Genomic DNA, 23,173 nt, shown 5'->3' with positions numbered 1-23,173 from the left:
ACATCTACAAAAAAAAGTCCAAATTGGAACATATGCCTAAGAATGTCGTTTCTCATTACAAAGTAGTAAAAGTGTAGCACTAGTACCTTGGAATAACTCCTGTTCCACGAGAAAAAATGAAATAATTGTGGCTCACGTACAGTAAAGTGACTCGAAAAACAAACTGATGATGACAACAGTAGAGTTCTTATGTTTTAAATACACTGTTTGCTGGAGACCAGCGCATGGTTAACACTCGCTACCTTCAGTAGGCTGTCTCATTTTTTCTCTCCACGCGTTTTGTTTCATCAGATAAAGTATGAAAAAGTGTCCTTTATTCATTTTCACTTTTATTCTGGAAATACATGAGACATGTCGGGCATGCGAACACCGCCCATCCTCAAGTTGTGACTCCCTCCTGTTTTGTTCCTTATACTGTTACTTCATTTATAGTCGGCTGGACTAATGATAGGCAGCATTCATGTGCCCGAAACGTCTCGTGTATTTCAAGAATAAAGTGAAAATGAATAAACAGGACCTGCAGTGACTATATCTGGCGATATAAAACGCACGGAAAACTGAAAAAAACAACAGATAGTGTCAAAAGTGCATTGGTCTTTAACAAACTGTGTATTACAGACAATATTCTGCCTGCTTACACCCATTTATAGATATATATATATATATATATATATATATATATATATATATATATATATATATATATATTTTTTTTTTTCTTTGTCGCTGTCTCCCGCGTTTGCGAGGTAGCGCAAGGAAACAGACGAAAGAAATGGCCAAACCCACCCCCATACACATGTATATACATACGTCCACACACGCAAATATACATACCTACACAGCTTTCCATGGTTTACCCCAGACGCTTCACATGCCCTGATTCAATCCACTGACAGCACGTCAACCCCGGTATACCACATCGATCCAATTCACTCCATTCCTTGCCCGCCTTTCACCCTCCTGCATGTTCAGGCCCCGATCACACAAAATCTTTTTCACTCCATCTTTCTACCTCCAATTTGGTCTCCCACTTCTCCTCGTTCCCTCCACCTCCGACACACATATACCCTCTTGGTCAATCTTTCCTCACTCATTCTCTCCATGCGCCCAAACCATTTCAAAACACCCTCTTCTGCTCTCTCAACCACGCTCTTTTTATTTCCACACATCTCTCTTACCCTTACATTACTTACTCGATCAAACCACCTCACACCACACATTGTCCTCAAACATCTCATTTCCAGCACATCCATCCTCCTGCGCACAACTCTATCCATAGCCCACGCCTCGCAACCATACAACATTGTTGGAACCACTATTCCTTCAAACACACCCATTTTTGCTCTCGACTTCCACACATTCTTCAAGGCTCACAGGATTTTCGCCCCCTCCCCCACCCTATGATCCACTTCCGCTTCCATGGTTCCATCCGCTGCCAGATCCACTCCCAGATATCTAAAACACTTCACTTCCTCCAGTTTTTCTCCATTCAAACTTACCTCCCAATTGACTTGACCCTCAACCCTACTGTACCTAATTACCTTGCTCTTATTCACATTTACTCTTAACTTTCTTCTTTCACACACTTTACCAAACTCACTCACCAGCTTCTGCAGTTTCTCACATGAATCAGCCACCAGCGCTGTATCATCAGCGAACAACAACTGACTCACTTCCCAAGCTCTCTCATCCACAACAGAGTTTATACTTGCCCCTCTTTCCAAAACTCTTGCATTCACCTCCCTAACAATCCCATCCATAAACAAATTAAACAACCATGGAGACATCAAACACCCCTGCCGCAAACCTACATTCACTGAGAACCAATCACTTTCCTCTCTTCCTACACGTACACATGCCTTACATCCTCGATAAAAACTTTTCACTGCTTCTAACAACTTGCCTCCCACACCATATATTCTTAATACCTTCCACAGAGCATCTCTATCAACTCTATCAAATGCCTTCTCCAGATCCATAAATGCTACATACAAATCCATTTGCTTTTCTAAGTATTTCTCACATACATTCCTCAAAGCAAACACCTGATCCACACATCCTCTACCACTTCTGAAACCACACTGCTCTTCCCCAATCTGATGCTCTGTACATGCCTTCACCCTCTCAATCAATACCCTCCCATATAATTTACCAGGAGAAGGAGGTGGAGTGAGTATTTTGAAGGTTTGTTGAATGTGTTTGATGATAGAGTGGCAGATATAGGGTGTCTTGGTCGAGGTGGTGTGCAAAGTGAGAGGGTTAGGTTGAATGATTTGGTAAACAGAGAAGAGGTAGCAAAAGCTTTGCGGTAGATGAAAGCCGGCAAGGCAGCAGGTTTGGATGGTATTGCAGTGGAATTTATTAAAAAAGGGGGGTGACTGTATTGTTGACTGGTTGGTAAGGTTATTTAATGTATGTATGACTCATGGTGAGGTGCCTGAGGATTGGCGGAATGCGTGCATAGTGCTATTGTACAAAGGCAAAGGGGATAAGAGTGAGTGCTCAAATTACAGAGGTATAAGTTTGTTGAGTATATACATATATATATATATATATATATATATATATATATATATATATATATATATATATATATATATATATATATATATACATATACATATATATATATATATATATATATATATATATATATATATATATATATATATATAGACAGAAAGATAGACAGATATATAGATAGAAAGATAGACAGACAGATAGATAGAGAGACAGATAGATAGATTGATAGATAGATAGATAGATAAAGGCCATAGCATCAAGTTAAGCAACTGTACAATACATAAAGAAGTACTATTACACATTAAGACCAGTGGGTGAACGGGATTAACTAAGAACTGACACTCTGACTGTTGACAGCTTACGAGAGCAGTCAAAAGCTACATGGTGGTCAAGGGTCGGCTACATCACATAGTTGTACGAGGAAAACGGCCTCATGAGGAGGGGGGGGGGGGGGGGGGGGGGGGACCGTAGTCAGACGACAGACAATGGAGAGTGACAGCGTCGCATCGCCGTATTCACAGTTATGGTAATACATGGCAAGGCAACGCTAACTCGTTCGTTAGTCGCGTTAATGCGACGGGAAGGCGACGCTGCCTGCCTGCCTGACTGACGACGTGACTACCAGATGGCATACTGGAGCAGGGATGATGCCCCCCCCCCCCCCCCCCCCCCCCCCCCCCCCCCGGGCGAGACCAAGCCACGGACAATAAACGTTGATATTTGATATTCTTTTGTTTGTTTTCGTTTGATTCTGCTTCTTGATCTTTACCAGCACCCCCATATGCAAGGGACAAGCAATATGCAAGAGGCATTTTTCTTTGAACTATGTGAACATCCTTTTCATCATATGCTTCCGAGTGTAAAACACTGCTATCTTGCAGGCACAGTCTGCACACGGATACAAAATAACATCAGAGACCATAATACATTCACCTAAAATGGTGATTTCGTTGATCACAAGTCATTTAATATTTCAGGATGGAACATCTAGCGCATTTAGATACATTAGCAAGATTAGGAGAGCCAAAAGGCGTGTGACCAACAAGCGGATTTAATCCTTTCCAATCCTACATCGGACAGACCCTCTCTCTCACCGTCAGCAAGTACAGCATGACACAAGTGAACACAATGGCAGCAGATCTACCGCTCATTGTCTTCAGTTCTGTGTCAATACGTCACTTGGTGGAACATGTTAACTTACGACCAAGCTTTTACGCTCTCCCACTCAAACCTCATTCCAGGTCAGGGAAATGTTGTTTACGACATTTAGTCATTCAATCTCTCGATCTTTTCCGTCCGAGGAACTGTACAATTTTCTTACAACCTGAATCTAACGTAGTTACAGACGCTTTCAACACATAAGAAATTATTACTAAGTACTTACAATTATAAAGACGGGATTAAGTCCTTTTTGTTTACATTCTATTTTTGGAATGATAAACTTTTGGTTCATAAAAGTTATAATCTCATACGAGATTGTCAGTTCCTTTGAAAATAGTTACCCGTTCACCATCTTCCTCCTCCACACAGACTCTGCTATGCACTTGTTGGTCTCTGCCATGTTGGCATAAGCCTCACGTGAGCCCAGCATAACAAAAAAAGTTACTAAGTTGCTACTGATCACCTTCATGTTTTCGTGGGTGTCCTACAAGGGCCTCTTGCTGGCCTTAGGTTCCTCCTCCAGACATTTCGTCACCTCCAGGCAGCTCTCGTCCGGAGATGATCGCGTTCAAGTGGTCCGCTATTTCCTTTCACATCTCCCTTTTCTTTGTTGTGTTTTTGTGGTCTTCGCAACTGCAGAGCACCACCTCAGCGTCTTTAGTGAAAAAAACCACCAGAGACCTTTCCCGCCTTTCTGAGGGGGAACAGAACGATCATGTCCCCCGCCTCTCATGGTCGTCTCGTGTCGATCAGGTGACTTGCGACGTACCAGACAATCTGCCGTCAAACCTGAGAGACAGAGTCGTCGCACGACCTGGCCCGTCGTATCGTCGGAGACTAACAATGATGGAGTTTGGCGACGTCCGCGTCACATCGTCGCACGAGCTCCGTCGTATCATCCACGAATACGGCCCGGGGTTCCGCTAATGTAGAAATCGCTCCCCGTATAGTACAAAAATGTAGTTACAAAATACGTTATTAGTCAAATATAAGGCAAGAAAACAGCAACTGCTTCCAAGCAATCCCGAAGTGAGGCATATTCTACATTCTATACTCGTGTATGTGTGTGACTACTGTTTGTGTGTTACGGAGACAGAGTTTTACATTCGTATTATTTCGTCTCTTGTTTTCATGGACCATGAAGCATGCCTTCACTCTTACGTTTGCACACACACACACACACACACACACACACACACACACACACACACGCCCTAGCCTGTGTGCGTGTGATGGTGGCAGATAGTGCCATTCAGACACTCACTACGTCTTCCAGTCTCATTTCCTCTTCTTCAATCACTGACCATCATGTCATCTTAATGTGCCACAGGTTCCTGCTCCCCACGTCCACTCTTCCCTTCTGCCGCAGCCACCAACTCCTCTACCCTCATCACTTACGCAAATTCCTGTGTCTTTACGATCCCGGTAATTGTCCTCCCATTCCCTGCTAGTCTCCTTTTTCATCCCTCTATCTGCACCCCACTCATTCCATCGTGGTTTACATCCTCTCCCTTGTTCCATCAGCAACTTTCATCTTTTCTTCTTTCCTTCAGTAATCTGTGGTGGTGACCCCAGCTTTCCTTTCTCTGCTGCTGGCTGTCTGTCCCTTGTGCCGCCTCCAACCCTTAAGCAAGACGGCTCGACCCTTGAACGCGATGGCACGACCCCTGAGCACGATGTTACTACCCTTGAGCACGATGGTACAACCCTTGAGCACGATGGTACGACCCTTGAGCACGATGGTACGACAATTGAGCACGATGGTACGACCCTTGAGCACGATGGTACGACAATTGAGCACGATAGTACGATCCTTGAGTACAATGGTACGACCTTGAGCACAATGGCACGAGCATTGAGCAAGAAGGAGAGACCCTCGAACACAAGGGTGCGACCTTTAGATATAATGCCCTGGCGCTTAAACTTACCCTCAAGGGTCAGGTTTAAGACCAGGCTCTGTCGTGCTCATGGATCGTCCCATCATGCTGAAGGGGTACAGTCCCATCATGGTGAAGGGCTACAGTCCCTCTCCTGCTCCTCCTTCATGGCTCCCCTACCTCACTCTCTCAAACTGTACCAAACTGTGTGGACGTGACTCTGTCAGTCTAAATCTGTCTCTTTGTCCGCTGTTATATGTCTGTCTGTTTAACTGTGACTGGCCATGAGCCCAAATTTATCTCTGTGTCTGTCTGTCTGCCTGACCGCTATTTCCTTCGCCTGTCCGTCGACGACTTCCGCCTTTCACCCTTCTGACGCACCTGTCCATCTCCCTAGTTACAAGTCTGTCTGAGTTTACTGTCTGTTCGTCTGCTTGTGTCTGTCTCCCTCCTTTTACCGTCTATCCGGGATATCTGTAAGAGCCAGTCTACGAACATCTGTCTGTACACAAGGACACAAGTGAGGGAGCTGAGCCAGACCTGACACAAGACCTTCCAAATATCTCCCCCCACACGGTGCCTGAGAGAGGTCACGGGTAGACATGACAGCACCTCACAAACCACTCACTGGACCTGGCGACGTCGATGCTGTGTGGTCTTTGTGATGACTGGGAGCAACGGGGAAGTAAGCCAGACAATGACTGGGGATGTGATGAGGTATATCTACAGTGTAAGAGTAGCGGACGGACCAGCAGAACGAGGGGATGGAAGGGAGGACCAGTGAGTGCGAGGGTCATTACAGATGACAAGAATCTTGTATGATACAAGAGTGAGGTGAGGCGATGATACCCATACATGTGCAAAACCTCCCACACCCCCGCCCCGTGTGCACATCGTTACACACACATACAACCATACTTAAATACATATACATACATACATGCAAGAATGTATAAACGCGTACACACACACACACACACACACACACACACACACACACACACACACACACACACACTCTCGCTCTCCCTCTTTCGCCATGAGTATGTTAGCAAAGAGAAACGTATTTATCACGCAAGAAGTGCGGTTAGCGCTACGAGCACGCCCTCCCTTTCACAAAAATGTCGCCGTAGGTGCTCGTGGATGGGCAGGCACAGTGTACCGTGCGACAGACGTCTCTGCAAGTTCGTATTACACGCTGGGCACACATGGCTGAGGAGGGGAGGGGGTCCAGACGGTCCAGAGATAGAGGCACTCCAGCACCACACACACACACACACACACACACACACACCAGGCAACTGGATCAGCTGATTACTTTCCGGCTGGTCCTGCTGAGACTTGTGTGTGTGTGTGTGTGTGTGTGTGTGTGTGTGTGTGTGTGTGTGTGTGTGTGTGTGTGTGTGTGTGTGTGTAATTACCTATTTCTACATAACACGGGTATGGAGGTATCCACCCGTGGCGGCCCGTCTCTCGTATGTGTCACAACACCTCCGCCCCCCCCCCGGCCTGTGTCTCACATCTCTGATGTTATCATGATATTCTCTCCTCCTACACCACGTGTTGCTGTGTTGAGGACAACCTCTCCGTGCCTGTCACACTGACACTGTAACTTCCACATGTAAACATCATCTCATGTTATGGTAAACCCAGCATTCCTTAACTTGCGATTTTACGTCTTACAGTAGGGTTGAGGGTCAAGTCAATTGGGGGGTGAGTTTGAATGGAGAAAAACTGGAGGAAGTGAAGTGTTTTAGATATCTGGGAGTGGATCTGGCAGCGGATGGAACCATGGAAGCGGAAGTGGATCATAGGGTGGGGGAGGGGGCGAAAATTCTGGGGGCCTTGAAGAATGTGTGGAAGTCGAGAACATTATCTCGGAAAGCAAAAATGGGTATGTTTGAAGGAATAGTGGTACCACCAATGGTGTATGGTTGCGAGGCGTGGGCTATGGATAGAGTTGTGCGCAGGAGGATGGACGTGCTGGAAATGAGATGTTTGAGGACAATGTGTGGTGTGAGGTGGTTTGATCGAGTGAGTAACGTAAGGGTAAGAGAGATGTGTGGAAATAAAAAGAGCGTGGTTGAGAGAGCAGAAGAGGGTGTTTTGAAGTGGTTTGGGCACATGGAGAGGATGAGTGAGGAAAGATTGACCAAGAGGATATATGTGTCGAAGGTGATTTACGATTTTTCTTTCCCACCTCCTTCCTTTATCAGAACTTCTCAGCCTATTTCCTCTCACTCCATTCATCCTTTTCTATCTCTTCTCCCTTCCTATCCCTTTCCACTTTCCCTCTTCCCACTCTCGCTGGTTGGAGGTCGCCTGCCCTCCCTCCCTCTCCAGAACCTGTGCCTTGACCGGGGGGATTATTCTTCAGTCTCTAAACTCATCACAGATACCAGCTCCAGTTTTTCCCCCGCTAACTTTCCAACATTCGCCGTCCCCCCGCCCCATCCCTCTCCACCCCGAGATTCCCCCCGTCGGTCGTGAGGCAGTTTCTGGCGGCAGCCATCCCCAACCCCTCCCTCTTCCCGGCTCGTATAACTGGAGGTTGATGGCCATTTTCTCCGACTTATCGCCCATCAACTCAAGTCACTCTACCTCGTCAATCTTGAAGGAATAAACCAGTTTTATTAATCATAATTTCTTTCATTTTACAAGGTGTTTCTTCGTCTTCTATATAATTATATCAACTTTTCCCCCATCGTTCGCAGACAGATTGACCAAACCGCCCCCTAGCCATTTCTATCTGTCTGCCAGTCAGTAATTTGACTTTTCTATCCCACATCAATCACCATCCATCACATCCACCCGTCGACTACGTCTGCATCACATCCACCCGTCGACCACGTCTGCATCACATCCACCCGTCGACCACGTCTGCATCACATCCACCCGTCGACCACGTCTGCATCACATCCACCCGTCGACCACGTCTGCATCACATCCACCCGTCGACCACGTCTGCATCTAGCCCACAATCCACCACGTTCATCCGGCTGATGTATATCCACATCGATAGGTCCTCCCACACATCCATCCTCCTCTAAAGGTCTTCAAATCCCTTCCCTCTCCGTCCCTCCCAATCCATCATCATCTTTAAATCCTCCCTTACTACCACCATTTCCACCGCAGCCATCACACTGAGTCCCCTCCCGTGCCATCTTCATCTACCCACCTACGTATCTTCGCTCACCTTCCATGTGCAGCCTATCTACTCCTCCTGTACCTCAACTCCACGTCTGCTCACCTCGCAGGAATCACACTGGGGTCATCCTCACTCCGGCGGCGACACACTCGCTTCGCTCGAACCTCGCCAGTTGTTCACGCGTTACTGGTTCATTGTGGTCCTCCCTCCACCTTCCTCCCCTGCACGATACATATGTCCTTCCTGTGTTGATGTGAGAGAACACCTCAAGCTCTGCTGCTGACCACTCAAGCAGTTTCCGCCCGGGAGCAGGACGGTATGCGACCCCTTGAGCATGACGGCATGCGACCTCATCGTGCATGACTGAACGACCCCTTCAGCACGAGGGTACGACGCCACTGGAATGCGAGCTCCATGATCATGGCGGTGAGGCCGTTGGGTATGAAGGTCTGGCCGCTGACTGACTGACCCTTAATAAGGATCACGTCAAAGATCAAGCCATCATATCAGGGAGTCGTGCCGTCGTGCCCAAGGGTCGTGGCGTTGTGCCCAATGGTCGGAGCGTCGTGCTTAATACCATAAAATCACCTGCGTCTCTTAATGTCTCTTTCTGAACGTGGTTGTCATTTTTACATACCTCACAGCTTATCTGTTGATCAGCTCCGGTCTGTCTGTCATTCAGTACGTCTGCTTACCTGTCTGCCAGTCTTTTCGCCAGTCTACCAGTCTGTGTACTATGTGACACTTCTGTCTGTCTTCGTTGGCACCAACAGATCAGCCCTAGATAGGCTGGACATGTGGGTCTGTGTTCGCTGGTGCCAACAGACCATATCCCAAGGCTGGCTTGAACCAACGGGCAATAGTATTGTCTACCGAGGTCTTCACAGCGGGCACACGAGAGGTGATAAGACCAACCCAATCATACAGTCAGAGCAATACCAGGATAGCAAGACACCACCGAACCTTCTCCTGGGTCAAACAGAGACAGACAGACAGAGACACATTCTACTGGCACAACACATGGACAGACAGACAGAGACAAGGAGAACACTAAGGGAATATCATATACGATCAAACAAACGGTAAAAAAAAGTGACCATGTAATGCTTGAGCTCGATGACGTGGTAAATAAGGACATAAAAAAGAACTGAGAGGAAACCAGACTCGGAGAAGAAGTATAATCCAGGAAACTACAAAGAAAAAAAAACATTTCTATGGGAACATAAACTGGGAAATGGAGTTCGTTGTTATGAAGGGTTCAGCGATTCTTTTTTTTTTTACAATAAAGATGTAGGAATTTGGGTACCTTTGGCTGTAAACAGAGCGGGCAAGGCTAACACTGGGGGATGGATGTATGGGTCAATAAATGACGTGAAAGAAGCGAGGGAGCTGAGGGAGGTACTGCAATGTACTGGTACAGAAGGCACTACAGTCAGCCGCCATCTGAAAGGTATAAGAGAACAAGAACAGGGACCGAGCAGAGCGGGTGAACAACTGAGGAACACCAAAACTTGAAGAAGAACATCGTGAACAAAGCAGGAGAGAATTCAGAACTTTTTTTCAGAACTTCGTCAGGAATGAATTATCAGTTACAGCGGTGATAATCTGCGTAAGGGACCCGATGGCGAAAGTTGTTGGGGGTGATGTAAGGATGTGTGAGGAAGTGAACAACAAGTTCAAAAGTGTTCTCACACAGGAAGACGCTACAATAAAAAAACAATGAAAAAATAAAAAGGCAAAAATAGACCGGTTAAAGGTCCTTGGCCAACATAAGGTTCATGATTCTGATAAAGATTCTCCATATGTACAGCGATAGTTCGCAGGCTCGTTCGACAGGCAACGTGAAAATATTGTTCAAGATGTCGCTGGAGGAGAGTCTAGTGCAATGGCCGTGAAAGACGACAATTTCGTACCCATCTATAAGAAAGGAGACCGATGCGGACCGACTGCGGACCAACCTCCCTGACAGCCGTGGTCCGTGGTCCGTGGTCCGTAAAGTACGACATACGATAAACACGATGGCATCAACTTACAAGGGGACCTAGACAAACTCCTGCGTTGGTCTGATACTTGCTTGATGAAATTCCACTTATGAAAGCGCCAATGAGGAGGGGACGCAGTGTCCAGGTTGGAAAACAAGCTGTTCATATCCTATATCAGGAAACCCAAACTCGAATATATACTTCTTAAGTGCACTCACCATACATTAGGCACACGCAGGACAAGCAGAGCAGGACCAGACGAGGAAGCGACGATGGTATCAAGAATTAAAATAGCCGAGTTACAATGTGTGGCTCGAGGCCATGCATGTATCCGCCACGGAAGAGGCAAGAGTTAACATGATCACAATGTGTCAAAATGTGAAACCAGTCTCGTGACGTCAACAGAGAACGGTTCTTCGAAAGATGCAAAACACATAGGAACCCGAGGCCACACCATGGTACTAAATACGAAACGTGTTAGAGGAGATATACTGAAGCACTTTTACAGTGTAAACGTAGTAAATGAATGAAATAACATGGGTCATAAGACAGTGAATGCGGACAACATGCATCAGTTTAAAAAGCCGAGCGACAGTAAAGTTCAAGAGATGAGATTCCCACGAGTGTAGAACTCCCTCCCAGTACCGTACAGACAGGTAACTACACAGTGACTGGGAGGGCCAGACAGGGAGACAGACACAGACGGAACCTCGGCATCAGGAGAGTCACCAACATCCAACGTTTGCTCCAGCGGGTCTAAATATTTCCCCCAGATCTTATTTTCCCATTCGTTTTACTCTCTGACTTACACAGAAAGGAATGTTTTATACTTCTTCCCAGCCTCATTAATTTCTCATCCCTCGCTGGCTGCCACCACTTCTCCTCCTCCTCCTCCTCCTCCTCCGGTCTTCCTCTCCCTCCATCACCATGTTCCTTCTTCTCTCGCCCCCTAACTTCTTTCAACTCTCCCTCGCCAGTTCACGAGTTTCCTATAAGCCAACATTAGCCCGACACCACCACCAGCCAACCATTCACATCCTCCCTCACAGTAAAGCCGAGGTTCTGATAGGCGGGCGGCTGGCAGGATGGAGACACACAAAACACCGACTGCCCGTCTTTCTTTTTATCATACACCATCAGGCAGAACGGCACGGGCCTTGAGCATGACGGTGCCACCCTTGAGTTCGACTATGCGGCCCTTGAGCAAGACTGTAGGATACTTGAGCACCAAGGTAACACTCATGAGCACGAGACGGTACAGTCTTTGAGTGTGACGTCCTGACCTTTGAGCAGGACGGTACACTACCCCTGAGCACCATGCATGATGGTCTGTGACCTGACCCTTAAGAATCAGGTCAAAAGTCAGGCCACCACCCCCGTGGGTCGTACCATCGCCTTTAAAGTGTTAATCAAACCCGAGCCGGACAGTCGTCTAAGTTCAATCATCTTGATCACGCAGGTCAGGAGCCAGCCGATGACGAGCCTCCCCCACCTGCACCTCCGGGACTGAAATGATCGAAAACTGTGGCATAAATTGCTGCGCCACAGTTTGATCCAGCTGTGTGGCGCTATCACCAGTTTACAGAACCAAATACGAACGTTTCAGGCTCAATACACACACACACACACACACACACACACACAATGGCACTCAAGAATGTCCAGATGACTATACACCTCCTCTTCCCTCCCACCCTAAAACAGTACAACCACACTGCCTGACGGACTGGACTCTTAACGTGGACGCGTCTGCGGATGATGCCAGCGAGATAACTAAATGAGGACGATTGCATCAGCTCACAGGCCGGACCTGGACTGACTCTAAAGTAGGTCTGATGAATGGTTGATGAAGCTCAGCCGACGTGCACGGTAATGAGGACGAGACACAGTGGAGGAGGAACCCCCTACGTGACGTTGTTATCCAGCACGGGATACAACAAACAGTCACAAGACTCTGTGTGAGAGAGCGAGACCCGGCGGTCGACAGTGTATCTTAACTTGTCGCCAGAATTCCATATCAGGAGAACGGAGAAAGAGGCAAACTTGTGTGCCGACACACAGGAGGATGACATCCAACTTTATGCATAAGGAAAGGTTTGGTAAGACATTCACTCCATATATTACACTAAGACTTGGACTATGCTTCTCAAGTCTGGTTCCCGACGGCTTGAGATGCACAGAGATCTGAATAAGAGGAGCCAGAGAAGAGCAACTAATATGGTACCTGATAGCTGAGCTACAGTGAGAGGCTGAGACCTACACAACTGTCCATCCTGGAGGAGAGAGAAGAGAAGGGTGACCTGATGGTAACCTTCAAGTTTTAAGAACAGCTGGAGGAATGTTGACGGTGAACACCTGGTTTGAAAAGCAGTATCGAAATGGGACTATAGTGAACCCAAAAAGCAACTGTTATACCCCGTCAACCCACAAACCACCAATTCGGAAGTAGGAGGTTCCACGGAACTAAGGCCCAGCTACCATGAGAACACGACCACGCAGCCTAGTGCGCTCCACGGAAGGGTCGGAGATAGTACACTGGGCAAAGAGGTGGTAAGAATGGAAGTGAATAAAGAATTACAGACAAACTGACGGTTTAAAATGTTGAAGAACATGGAGGTGTACCACACGAATCCAATGCAATGAGCGCGCACTTTCTCAAGACACATGATGCCCTTCAACACCATGCACCAGCTACCACACAAATGGTAGCAAGTTCGAATCCTTGCTGCTGGAAGGCATTATATATATATATATATATTTTTTTTTTTTTTTTTTTTTTATACTTTGTCGCTGTCTCCCGCGTTTGCGAGGTAGCGCAAGGAAACAGACGAAAGAAATGCCCCCCCCCCCATACACATGTACATACACACGTCCACACACGCAAATATACATACCTACACAGCTTTCCATGGTTTACCCCAGACGCTTCACATGCCTTGATTCAATCCACTGACAGCACGTCAACCCCTGTATACCACATCGCTCCAATTCACTCTATTCCTTGCCCTCCTTTCACCCTCCTGCATGTTCAGGCCCCGATCACACAAAATCTTTTTCACTCCATCTTTCCACCTCCAATTTGGTCTCCCTCTTCTCCTCGTTCCCTCCACCTCCGACACATATATCCTCTTGGTCAATCTTTCCTCACTCATTCTCTCCATGTGCCCAAACCATTTCAAAACACCCTCTTCTGCTCTCTCAACCACGCTCTTTTTATTTCCACACATCTCTCTTACCCTTACGTTACTTACTCGATCAAACCACCTCACACCACACATTGTCCTCAAACATCTCATTTCCAGCACATCCATCCTCCTGCGCACAACTCTATCCATAGCCCACGCCTCGCAACCATACAACATTGTTGGAACCACTATTCCTTCAAACATACCCATTTTTGCTTTCCGAGATAATGTTCTCGACTTCCACACATTTTTCAAGGCTCCCAAAATTTTCGCCCCCTCCCCCACCCTATGATCCACTTCCGCTTCCATGGTTCCATCCGCTGACAGATCCACTCCCAGATATCTAAAACACTTCACTTATATATATATATATATATATATATATATATATATATATATATATATATATCTTTTTTTTATACTATTCGCCATTTCCCGCGATAGCGAGGTAGCGTTAAGAACAGAGGAATGGGCCTTTGAGGGAATATTCTCACCTGGCCCTCTTCTCTGTTCCTTCTTTTGGAGAAAAAAAAAAAAAAAAAAAACGAGAGGGGAGGATTTCCAGCCCCCCGCTCCCTTCCCTTTTAGTCGCCTTCTACGACACGCAGGGAATACGTGGGAAGTATTCTTTCTCCCCTATCCCCAGGGAATATATATATATATATATATATATATATATATATATATATATATATATATATATATATATATATACACACACACACACACACACACACACACACACACACACACACACACACACACATCAGAGAGAATCACGCTAACGCAAATTAAAACTGAAAAAGAATATAAAGTGAGAGGCTATATAAAGTGAGAGCATATATTTATATGTATAAATATAACTGTGTATTTTCAACACACATGAAATTACTCTCCCCAGCAGGCAGGGGCAATCCGTTTACGAGGCGCCCCTAGCATGCCTCACCTGGGCAGGCCCCGGGGAACACAGGTAAATATAACCCTTCAACAGCAGTAAACTAACAGAGCAGTGGCCATAACCTGGAGTCCCAGGGACCAGCAGGTCATGCCACGTCAAGAGGACAAATCCTACAGGATTTACAGCGCCGTGCACATAAGAGAGGCCTGTGCCCGGGGCTGTCGGGGCACTAAGGGAGTCCTATATCCTACTTCTAAGGATGTAGAAGTCTCCTAAATCCTGCGACTCTCGCTCCCTCCCAGAAATATATCCTCACCGGGAGTGCTCCACCCTGCGGCCAGAGGAGAGTCCTGCCCACACGCACGCACACACACACACACACACACACACACACACACACACACACACACACAGAGGGGCCCAGAGTCCTCCATCCCCCAAGACTCTCACTCTCTGAGCAGTTGGGAGTCTAATCCCTGGCGTCCCCCATGCACAGGTCATAAGGAAACTCCTGTATCCTTCACAGCCTCGCGCACGCTCAGGACGCACCGGCACCTCCTGCATCCTCACAAAAAGGACATTAGGATCCCTCCTTGTCTTGCGAACCAAGAGCCTCACACCCTCCAGCTCAGCGGAGAGGAAACTCTAATTATACCTTTTTCCTGATAATTCCACCGAAAGGATGAAGGTAGGTGGACTCCTTTTCCCTGCCATGAATACAAAGACCAAAGGGCTAGCGTGAGAGCCTCTCACGAGTCTGCAGGACCCTTGCTGCAACTCCTTGCAACTTTGTGTTGTAAACTTGAGCGGTTGATAAAGATCTAATGGGTTGTTCCAGTGCTCGGGGTATGATAATGATAATCTAGCCTAAGAATTTATCTTAACTTTAGTAGGGCTAAAGTTGCTGGCATGAACGCTTCGATAATGAGAGAGGAAGAGGCAAAGAATACACTACACACATTTGCATACTTTGATACTTTATGTGTATATTTTTTTTTTTTTTTTTTTTTTTTTTTTATACTTTGTCGCTGTCTCCCGCGTTTGCGAGGTAGCGCAAGGAAACAGACGAAAGAAAAGGCCCCCCCCCCCCCATACACATGTACATACACACGTCCACACACGCAAATATACACACCTACACAGCTTTCCATGGTTTACCCCAGACGCTTCACATGCCTTGATTCAATCCACTGACAGCACGTCAACCCCTGTATACCACATGACTCCAATTCACTCTATTCCTTGCCCTCCTTTCACCCTCCTGCATGTTCAGGCCCCGATCACACAAAATCTTTTTCACTCCATCTTTCCACCTCCAATTTGGTCTCCCTCTTCTCCTCGTTCCCTCCACCTCCGACACATATATCCTCTTGGTCAATCTCTCCTCACTCATTCTCTCCATGTGCCCAAACCATTTCAAAACACCCTCTTCTGCTCTCTCAACCACGCTCTTTTTATTTCCACACATCTCTCTTACCCTTACGTTACTTACTCGATCAAACCACCTCACACCACACATTGTCCTCAAACATCTCATTTCCAGCACATCCATCCTCCTGCGCACATCTCTATCCATAGCCCACGCCTCGCAACCATACAACATTGTTGGAACCACTATTCCCTCAAACATACCCATTTTCGCTTTCCGAGATAATGTTCTCGACTTCCACACATTTTTCAAGGCTCCCAAAATTTTCGCCCCCTCCCCCACCCTATGATCCACTTCCGCTTCCATGGTTCCATCCGCTGACAGATCCACTCCCAGATATCTAAAACACTTCACTTCCTCCAGTTCTTCTCCATTCAAACTCACCTCCCAATTGACTTGACCCTCACCCCTACTGTACCTAATAACCTTGCTCTTATTCACATTTACTCTCAACTTTCTTCTTCCACACACTTTACCAAACTCAGTCACCAGCTTCTGCAGTTTCTCACATGAATCAGCCACCAGCGCTGTATCATCAGCGAACAACAACTGACTCACTTCCCAAGCTCTCTCATCCCCAACAGACTTCATACTTGCCCCTCTTTCCAGGACTCTTGCATTTACCTCCCTTACAACCCCATCCATAAACAAATTAAACAACCATGGAGACATCACACACCCCTGCCGCAAACCTACATTCACTGAGAACCAATCACTTTCCTCTCTTCCTACACGTACACATGCCTTACATCCTCGATAAAAACTTTTCACTGCTTCTAACAACTTGCCTCCCACACCATATATTCTTAATACCTTCCACAGAGCATCTCTATCAACTCTATCATATGCCTTCTCCAGATCCATAAATGCTACATACAAATCCATTTGCTTTTCTAAGTATTTCTCACATACATTCTTCAAAGCAAACACCTGATCCACACATCCTCTACCACTTCTGAAACCGCACTGCTCTTCCCCAATCTGATGCTCTGTACATGCCTTCACCCTCTCGATCAATAACCTCCCATATAATTTACCAGGAATACTCAACAAACTTATACCTCTGTAATTTGAGCACTCACTCTTATCCCCTTTGCCTTTGTACAATGGCACTATGCACGCATTCCGCCAATCCTCAGGCACCTCACCATGAGTCATACATACATTAAATAACCTTACCAACCAGTCAACAATACAGTCACCCCCCTTTTTTAATAAGTTCCACTGCAATACCATCCAAACCTGCTGCCTTGCCGGCTTTCATCTTCCGCAAAGCTTTTACTACCTCTTCTCTGTTTACCAAATCATTTTCCCTAACCCTCTCACTTTGCACACCACCTCGACCAAAACACCCTATATCTGCCACTCTGTCATCAGACACATTCAACAAACCTTCAAAATACTCATTCCATCTCCTTCTCACATCACCGCTACTTGTTATCACCTCCCCATTTGCGCCCTTCACTGAAGTTCCCATTTGCTCCCTTGTCTTACGCACCCTATTTACCTCCTTCCAGAACATCTTTTTATTCTCCCTAAAATTTACTGATAGACTCTCACCCCAACTCTCATTTGCCCTTTTTTTCACCTCTTGCACCTTTCTCTTGACCTCCTGTCTCTTTCTTTTATACTTCTCCCACTCAATTGCATTTTTTCCCTGCAAAAATCGTCCAAATGCCTCTCTCTTCTCTTTCACTAATACTCTTACTTCTTCATCCCACCACTCACTACCCTTTCTAAACAGCCCACCTCCCACTCTTCTCATGCCACAAGCATCTTTTGCGCAATCCATCACTGATTCCCTAAATACATCCCATTCCTCCCCCACTCCCCTTACTTCCATTGTTCTCACCTTTTTCCATTCTGTACACAGTCTCTCCTGGTACTTCCCCACACAGGTCTCCTTCCCAAGCTCACTTACTCTCACCACCTTCTTCACCCCAACATTCACTCCTCTTTTCTGAAAACCCATACTAATCTTCACCTTAGCCTCCACAAGATAATGATCAGACATCCCTCCAGTTGCACCTCTCAGCACATTAACATCCAAAAGTCTCTCTTTCGCGCGCCTGTCAATTAACACGTAATCCAATAACGCTCTCTGGCCATCTCTCCTACTTACATAAGTATACTTATGTATATCTCGCTTTTTAAACCAGGTATTCCCAATCATCAGTCCTTTTTCAGCACATAAATCTACAAGCTCTTCACCATTTCCATTTACAACACTGAACACCCCATGCATACCAATTATTCCCTCAACTGCCACATTACTCACCTTATGTGTATATATATATATATATATATATATATATATATATATATATATATATATATATATATATATATATTTCTTTTTTTTGCTTTGTCGCTGTCTCCCGCGTTTGCGAGTTAGGGCAAGGAAATAGACGAAAGAAATGGCCCAACCCACCCCCATACACATGTATATACATACGTCCACACACGCAAATATACATACCTACACAGCTTTCCATAGTTTACCCCAGACGCTTCACATGCCCTGATTCAATCCACTGACAGCACGTCAACCCCGGTATACCACATCGATTCAATTCACCCTATTCCTTGCCCTCCTTTCACCCTCCTGCATGTTCAGGCCCCGATCACACAAAATCTTTTTCACTCCATCTTTCCACCTCCAATTTGGTCTCCCACTTCTCCTCGTTCCCTCCACCTCCGACACATATATCCTCTTGGTCAATCTCTCCTCACTCATTCTCTCCATGTGCCCAAACCATTTCAAAACACCCTCTTCTGCTCTCTCAACCACGCTCTTTTTATTTCCACACATCTCTCTTACCCTTACATTACTTACTCGATCAAACCACCTCACACCACACATTGTCCTCAAACATCTCATTTCCAGCACATCCATCCTCCTGCGCACAACTCTATCCATAGCCCACGCCTCGCAACCATACAACATTGTTGGAACCACTATTCCTTCAAACATACCCATTTTTGCTTTCCGAGATAATGTTCTCGACTTCCACACATTCTTCAAGGCTCCCAGGATTTTCGCCCCCTCCCCCACCCTATGATCCACTTCCGCTTCCATGGTTCCATCCGCTGCCAGATCCACTCCCAGATATCTAAAACACTTTACTTCCTCCAGTTTTTCTCCATTCAAACTTACCTCCCAAATTGACTTGACCCTCAACCCTACTGTACCTAATAACCTTGCTCTTATTCACTTTTACTCTTAACTTTCTTCTTTCACACTCTTTACCAAACTCAGTCACCAGCTTCTGCAGTTTCTCACATGAATCAGCCACCAGCGCTGTATCATCAGCGAACAACAACTGACTCACTTCCCAAGCTCTCTCATCCCCAACAGACTTCATACTTGCCCCTCTTTCTAAAACTCTTGCATTCACCTCCCTAACAACCCCATCCATAAACATATATATATATATATATATATATATCCCTGGGGATAGGGGAGAAAGAATACTTCCCACTCATTACTCACGTGTCGTAGAAGGCGACTAAAGGGGACGGGAGCGGGGGGCTGGAAACCCTCCCCTCCTTGTATTTTAACTTTCTAAAAGGGGAAAAAGGAGCCACGCGGGGAGTGCTCATCCTCCTCGAAGGATCAGACTGAGGTGTCTAAGTGTGTGTGGATGTAACCAAGATGAGAAAAAAGGAGAGATAGGTGGTATGTTTGAGGAAAGGAACCTGAATGTTTTGGCTCTGAGTGAAACGAAGCTTAAGGGTAAAGGGGAAGAGTGGTTTGGAAATGTCTTGGGAGTAAAGTCAGGGGTTAGTGAGAGGACGAGAGCAATGGAAGGAGTAGCACTACTCCTGAAACAGGAGTGGTGGGAGTATGCGATAGAGTGTAAGAAAGTAAATTCTAGATTGATATTGAAAATTGAAAGTGGATGGGGAGAGATGGGTGATTATTGGTGCATATGCACCTGGGCATGAGAAGAAAGATCATGAGAGGCAAGTGTTTTGGGAGCAGCTGAGTGAGTGTGTTAGTAGTTTTGATGGTTGTTTATTTTGTTTATGGATGGGGTTGTTTGGGAGGTGAATGCAAAGGTTTTAGAAAGAGGAGCAAGTATACAGTCTGTTGTGGATGAGAGAGCTTGGGAAGTGAGTCAGTTGTTCGCTGATGATACAGCGCTGGTGGCTGATTCGTGTGAGAAACTGCAAAAACTGGTGACTGAGTTTGGTAAAGTGTGTGAAAGAAGAAAGCTGAGAATAAATGTGAATAAGAGCAAGATCATTAGGTACAGTAAGGTTGAGGGACAAGTCAAGTGGGAGGTAAATTTGAATGGAGAAAAACTGGAGGAAGTGAAGTGTTTTAGATATCTGGGAGTGGATTTGGCAGCGGATGGAAGCATGGAAGCGGAAGTTAATCATAGGGTGGGGTAGGGGCGAAAGTTCTGGGAGCGTTGAAGAATGTGTGGAAGTCGAGAACATTATCTCGGAAAGCAAAAATGGGTATGTTTGAAGGAATAGTGGTTCCAACAATGTTATATGGTTGCGATGCGTGGGCTATGGATAGAGTTGTGCGCAGGAGGGTGGATGTGCTGGAAATGAGAAGTTTGAGGACAATATGTGATGTGAGTGGTTTGATCGAGTAAATAATAATAAGGTAAGGGAAATGTGTGATAATGAAAAGAGTGTGGTTGAGAGAGCAGAAGAGGGTGTTTTGAAATGGTTTGGGCACATGGAGAGAATGAGTGAGGCAAGATTGACCAAGAGGATATATGTTTCAGAGGTGGAGGGAACGAGGAGAAGTGGGAGACCAAATTGGAGGTGGAAAGATGGAGTGAAAAAGATTTTGAGTGATCGGGGCCTGAACATGCAGGAGGGTGAAAGGCGTGCGAGGAACAGAGTGAACTGGAACGATATGGTATACCGGGGTCGACGTGCTGTCAACGGATTGAACCATGGCATGTGAAGCGTCTGGGGCAAACTATGTAAAGTTCTGTGGGGCCTGGATGTGGAAAGGGAGCTGTCGTTTCGGTGCATTATTACATGACAGCTAGAGACTGAGTGTGAAAGAAAGTGGCCTTAGTTGTCTTTTACTAGCGCTACCTCGCGTACATGAGGGGGGAGGGGGTTGTTATTTCATGTGTGGCGGGGTGGCGATGGGAATGAATAAAGGCAGACAGTATGAATTATGTACATGTGTATATATATGTATATGTCTGTGTGTGTGTAAATATATGTATACGTTGAGATGTATAGGTATGTATATTTGCGTGTGTGGACGTGGATGTGTATGTGGGTGGGTTGGGCCATTCCTTCGTCTGCTTCCTTGCGCTACCTCGCTAATGCGGGAGACAGCGACAAAGCAAAATAAATGAATAAATAAATAAATATATATACATTATTTATTTTTTTTTATTATACTTTGTCGCTGTCTCCCGCGTTTGCGAGGTAACGCAAGGAAACAGACGAAAGAAATGGCCCAACCCCCCCCCCCCCATACACATGTATATACATACGTCCACACACGCAAATATACACACCTACACAGCTTTCCATGGTTTACCCCAGACGCTTCACATGCCTTGATTCAATCCACTGACAGCACGTCAACCCCGGTATACCATATCGATCCAATTCACTCTATTCCTTGCCCTCCTTTCACCCTCCTGCATGTTCAGGCCCCGATCACACAAAATCTTTTTCACTCCATCTTTCCACCTCCAATTTGGTCTCCCTCTTCTCCTCGTTCCCTCCACCTCCGACACATATATCCTCTTGGTCAATCTTTCCTCACTCATTCTCTCCATGTGCCCAAACCACTTCAAAACACCCTCTTCTGCTCTCTCAACCACGCTCTTTTTATTTCCACACATCTCTCTTACCCTTACGTTACTCACTCGATCAAACCACCTCACACCACACATTGTCCTCAAACATCTCATTTCCAGCACATCCATCCTCCTGCGCACAACTCTATCCATAGTCCACGCCTCGCAACCATACAACATTGTTGGAACCACTATTCCTTCAAACATACCCATTTTTGCTTTCCGAGATAATGTTCTCGACTTCCACACATTCTTCAAGGCCCCCAGAATTTTCGCCCCCTCCCCCACCCTATGATCCACTTCCGCTTCCATGGTTCCATCCGCTGCCAGATCCACTCCCAGATATCTAAAACACTTTACTTCCTCCAGTTTTTCTCCATTCAAACTCACCTCCCAATTGACTTGACCCTCAACCCTACTGTACCTAATAACCTTGCTCTTATTCACATTTACTCTTAACTTTCTTCTTCCACACACTTTACCAAACTCAGTCACCAGCTTCTGCAGTTTCTCACATGAATCAGCCACCAGCGCTGTATCATCAGCGAACAACAACTGACTCACTTCCCAAGCTCTCTCATCCCCAACAGACTTCATACTTGCCCCTCTTTCCAAAACTCTTGCATTTACCTCCCTAACAACCCCATCCATAAACAAATTAAACAACCATGGAGACATCACACACCCCTGCCGCAAACCTACATTCACTGAGAACCAATCACTTTCCTCTCTTCCTACACGTACACATGCCTTACATCCTCGATAAAAACTTTTCACTGCTTCTAACAACTTTCCTCCCACACCATATATTCTTAATACCTTCCACAGAGCATCTCTATCAACTCTATCATATGCCTTCTCCAGATCCATAAATGCTACATACAAATCCATTTGCTTTTCTAAGTATTTCTCACATACATTCTTCAAAGCAAACACCTGATCCACACATCCTCTACCACTTCTGAAACCACACTGCTCTTCCCCAATCTGATGCTCTGTACATGCCTTCACCCTCTCAATCAACACCCTCCCATATAATTTACCAGGAATACTCAACAAACTTATACCTCTGTAATTTAAGCACTCACTCTTATCCCCTTTGCCTTTGTACAATGGCACTATGCACGCATTCCGCCAATCCTCAGGCACCTCACCATGAGTCATACATACATTAAATA

Source organism: Panulirus ornatus, chromosome 16 (assembly GCF_036320965.1).
Source record: "Panulirus ornatus isolate Po-2019 chromosome 16, ASM3632096v1, whole genome shotgun sequence".
Lineage (NCBI taxonomy): Eukaryota > Metazoa > Arthropoda > Malacostraca > Decapoda > Palinuridae > Panulirus > Panulirus ornatus.
This window is presented reverse-complemented; position numbering follows the sequence as displayed.